The 5000-nt window shown below is 59.3% G+C and overlaps 1 pseudogene; it reads left to right on the forward strand.

Annotated features, from left to right (window-relative positions):
• The first annotated feature begins 4840 nt into the window (after positions 1–4840).
• The window catches only part of LOC145273501 (small subunit ribosomal RNA), a 2369-nt pseudogene continuing 2209 nt past the window's right edge, over positions 4841–5000 (forward strand).

Below are 5000 nucleotides of genomic sequence, written 5' to 3' on the forward strand. Positions count from 1 at the left end.
CCCCCACATGGCGGTAGGCGCAAAACTGGAAAATCGCCGACCAGAAATGTCGCTTCGTATAATCGACGTTTTTTTTGACCACCATTTTCAGGTGTCGGAGGTGGGTCTGGACGAATACCAACACCATTTCTGGGGTTTCACAACCGCCCGGCTTCTCCGACATATGTTGGAAAGGAGTAGCGATCGAGCGAAGGGGGCTGTCGGTAGGCGGCCGCGGGTTGCATGTGTGCCCGGGACAGCACCCCCATCCAACTAAGGGGTGTCCCCCGGGGGCCAGGGGGACCTCGTCCAGGTCGGCCGGGCGCTTCCAGACGCCTACCGACACCGGTCAGGTCGGCGAGGCTCCCGGCGGCCCCGAGCGGGACCACAGGTTGCGGAAGGCGTCCAAGTGAGCGGCGGCGACGCCAGGAGGCCCCCGGGGTCGACTCCGCGGCCCCCGGGTCGGTGTGCGGGCCTCCAGAGCTCGATAAAGTAGTGGTGTCGCTAGCGGTCGAGAAGGCACTTTTCGACGCCTACTGCCACCCCCACATGGCGGTAGGCGCAAAACTGGAAAATCGCCGACCAGAAATGTCGCTTCGTATAATCGACGTTTTTTTTGACCACCATTTTCAGGTGTCGGAGGTGGGTCTGGACGAATACCAACACCATTTCTGGGGTTTCACAACCGCCCGGCTTCTCCGACATATGTTGGAAAGGAGTAGCGATCGAGCGAAGGGGGCTGTCGGTAGGCGGCCGCGGGTTGCATGTGTGCCCGGGACAGCACCCCCATCCAACTAAGGGGTGTCCCCCGGGGCCAGGGGGACCTCGTCCAGGTCGGCCGGGCGCTTCCAGACGCCTACCGACACCGGTCAGGTCGGCGAGGCTCCCGGCGGCCCCGAGCGGGACCACAGGTTGCGGAAGGCGTCCAAGTGAGCGGCGGCGACGCCAGGAGGCCCCCGGGGTCGACTCCGCGGCCCCCGGGTCGGTGTGCGGGCCTCCAGAGCTCGATAAAGTAGTGGTGTCGCTAGCGGTCGAGAAGGCACTTTTCGACGCCTACTGCCACCCCCACATGGCGGTAGGCGCAAAACTGGAAAATCGCCGACCAGAAATGTCGCTTCGTATAATCGACGTTTTTTTTGACCACCATTTTCAGGTGTCGGAGGTGGGTCTGGACGAATACCAACACCATTTCTGGGGTTTCACAACCGCCCGGCTTCTCCGACATATGTTGGAAAGGAGTAGCGATCGAGCGAAGGGGGCTGTCGGTAGGCGGCCGCGGGTTGCATGTGTGCCCGGGACAGCACCCCCATCCAACTAAGGGGTGTCCCCCGGGGGCCAGGGGGACCTCGTCCAGGTCGGCCGGGCGCTTCCAGACGCCTACCGACACCGGTCAGGTCGGCGAGGCTCCCGGCGGCCCCGAGCGGGACCACAGGTTGCGGAAGGCGTCCAAGTGAGCGGCGGCGACGCCAGGAGGCCCCCGGGGTCGACTCCGCGGCCCCCGGGTCGGTGTGCGGGCCTCCAGAGCTCGATAAAGTAGTGGTGTCGCTAGCGGTCGAGAAGGCACTTTTCGACGCCTACTGCCACCCCCACATGGCGGTAGGCGCAAAACTGGAAAATCGCCGACCAGAAATGTCGCTTCGTATAATCGACGTTTTTTTTGACCACCATTTTCAGGTGTCGGAGGTGGGTCTGGACGAATACCAACACATTTCTGGGGTTTCACAACCGCCCGGCTTCTCCGACATATGTTGGAAAGGAGTAGCGATCGAGCGAAGGGGGCTGTCGGTAGGCGGCCGCGGGTTGCATGTGTGCCCGGGACAGCACCCCCATCCAACTAAGGGGTGTCCCCCGGGGGCCAGGGGGACCTCGTCCAGGTCGGCCGGGCGCTCCAGACGCCTACCGACACCGGTCAGGTCGGCGAGGCTCCCGGCGGCCCCGAGCGGGACCACAGGTTGCGGAAGGCGTCCAAGTGAGCGGCGGCGACGCCAGGAGGCCCCCGGGGTCGACTCCGCGGCCCCGGGTCGGTGTGCGGGCCTCCAGAGCTCGATAAAGTAGTGGTGTCGCTAGCGGTCGAGAAGGCACTTTTCGACGCCTACTGCCACCCCCACATGGCGGTAGGTGTAAAATCGGAATAGACCGGACCAGGAATGTCGAGGGGGAAAAAAATGACAAAGTCCTGGTGTGCCTAGGCGTCGAGAAGGCACTTTGCGACGCCTACCGACATCCCCATGTGGCAGTAGGCGTAAAACTGGAAAATCGCCGACCAGAAATGTCGCTTCGTATAATCGACGTTTTTTTTTGACCACCATTTTCAGGTGTCGGAGGTGGGTCTGGACGAATACCAACACCATTTCTGGGGTTTTCCAGTTTGAAGTTTTATAAAACATGTTCGGTAGGAAGCACACTTTGGTGTGTCGGTTCGTCGGAGCAGCGACTCTTTGCCTCGTGGTGGTCCGGAACGTCTCTACGGGCTTGTCGCAAAGGCGTCAGAAAGTGGCATCTCCGCCGCCTAGGGCTGTCACCGTTATCGCTGTCGCCGCGCTCCAACTTGTTTTGATCCGCCGCCTTCGTTCCTGCCAACCGTGCGCCCGCTCATCGTCGTTAGGTTATAATACGTGGTACGTGTGTGTGCTTCTCCGTGGACCTAGGGCTGCTCGACGTGTCGAACGATATGTTGGAACAACTAACGGCTCCTTTTCCTGGTTCCATAGTCGTCGTGTACCCGCGTCGTCAGCCATATCTATGTCCACCATGTTTAGCCGATACGTTTGCTGCAGCTTCTGCTTCCGCCTCAGCGTTCGCCGCTCTCAGCCGCCGCTGTTGTTGCTGCCGTTCTGCCATTCAACCACTACCTGCGAATCTTTCGATGATCGGCCGAACGACCCATCGCTGTGCGACCGATAAATCCTCCGGATTAGGGAGAAACGCCGCCGCTCTCTGCCGCCGTCGAACGGAAAAACGTACATTGTAACGAACGAACGAACGAACGAACGAATTAACGAACGAGCGAACAAACAAACAAAAATAGCCGCGGGGGATGCACTATGTAGATCCTGATCCCCTTGTAACCATACGTACGTTGTTCGATGCTCTCCCGTCCTGGAAGTCGCCGCAGCAAACAGGAGGATGAGCAGCAGCAGGCGCCGCCGCCGTAACCGCCGCCTGCCTGCCGCCTCCTACTCCTGTCAGCGTCCGATCTCACAGCCGTGTGAACGTTCGCTGACACCCGATTTCTTTCCGTCTGGCAAAACCTTGGACGTCCCGCTCGCGGTACACGTGCTGCAGCGACTTCTCGTCCGACAACGCATAAGCGTCGACGTCTGCCGCCGCATCTTCTGATACGTGGACGGTGATAGCGCTAGTCCCTTCTTGCGCCACCTCCACCTTTGTTAGCGCCAAAGAAGATCGATCGAGCAGTCGTGGTCGCAGTCGATTAACCCGTTTTCACCGTCCGCAGTTCCCAAGCCGCCGATCAAGTCGTTGCTCTTCTTGTTCGTTCTTCCCATACCGTCGATTTGCACGGCTGCCGGATGAGCCATCCTCTGTCCGGCGAAGCGCTCACGTCAGTGATCGATACTTGCACCGACAGTCCTCCCGCTCGCGACTCGGTGCTCGAATCGGACTCGTTCGTTTTTATCTCGATGCGATTGTGAAAAGGGGGACCGGTCGTCAATGTCGTGTGTGTCGACGATGTTGTTCGCCCGGTCCGCCGCGTTGTTGTCGTTTTTTTTTTTTTTTTTTTTCCCCTAACGTTCGCCGTCGCACGGACGAAAGGGTGAGAAAAAAAAAAAAGCTCGAAAAAGCCGCCCAAAAAATCGGACCGAGGAGCCGCTTGCGAGAACGCGCCATGTGCACGTTGTCTCTCCTCGGTTTTCCGAGCACGAACACGACGCCGGTCGGTCGGTCGGTCGACGAAGGCGACGACGAAGGTGACGGGAAAATTTACGCCGCCGCTGCCCTGGTCCAGCTCCTCCCCGATGACGGCTGTGATGTTGACGTTGACGTTGGCGACGACGACGACGACGACGGAGACGACGACGACGACGAGACGGCATCGATGGCGACCACGATGACGACGACCTCGACGAGTTCAGTCTGCACCTTGACCTCCGATGTCCGTGTGCACTGCCGTCGTGCTGTTTGTCGTTTGTCGTATGTATCGCTTGTCAAGGGTGCCGTTGTCGTTGTTGTTGTCGACGTTGTTGCTTGCTCTCTCGTCTCGGTCGGTTGGTACGTTGATGACGACGACGACGACGACGAAGACGACGACGACGACGACGAGACGGCATCGATGGCGACCACGATGACGACGACCTCGACGATTCCAGTCTGCACCTTGACCTCCGATGTCCGTGTGCACTGCCGTCGTGCTGTTTGTCGTTTGTCGTATGTATCGCTGTCAAGGGTGCCGTTGTCGATGTTGTTGTTGTCGACGCTGTCGTCTGTTCTCTCTTCTCGGCCGGCTGTGACGTGGACGTTGACGACGACGACGACGAGACGGAATCGATGGCGACCACGATGACGACGACCTCGGCGAGTTCAGTCTGCACCTTGACCCTCGATGTCCGTGTGCACTGCCGTCGTGCTGCTTGTCGTTTGTCGTATGTATCGCTGTCAAGGGTTGCCGTTGTCGTTGTTGTTGTCGACGTTGGTCGCTTTCGTTCTTTGAGTCTCGGTCTCGGTCCAAGTCAGGGGAGAAACAAAAAAGAGGCCATCAGCGCGGGCAGCGCGCTTCTACTGACGGCGAACCCCCTCGAAAAATAAATAAACACGTGCCCGTCGTTGTAGTTGTCTGTCTTATGTCGGTCGGTCGGTCGGTCGGTCTGTCGTTCTGTCGAAACAAAGTCCCAAATTCCAACGATACCTGGTTGATCCTGCCAGTAGTCATATGCTTGTCTCAAAGCTTAAGCCATGCAAGTGTAAGTTCACGCCACGCATTAGAACGGGCGAAACCGCGAATGGCTCAGGAACCGGACCTAATCCTCGGGACCGTATTCCTCCTCGGAGGCGATGGATAACTG

Source organism: Euprymna scolopes, unplaced genomic scaffold, assembly GCF_053919585.1.
Source record: "Euprymna scolopes isolate OS-2025 unplaced genomic scaffold, ASM5391958v1 sca1, whole genome shotgun sequence".
In the NCBI taxonomy this organism is placed as follows: Eukaryota; Metazoa; Mollusca; class Cephalopoda; order Sepiida; family Sepiolidae; genus Euprymna; species Euprymna scolopes.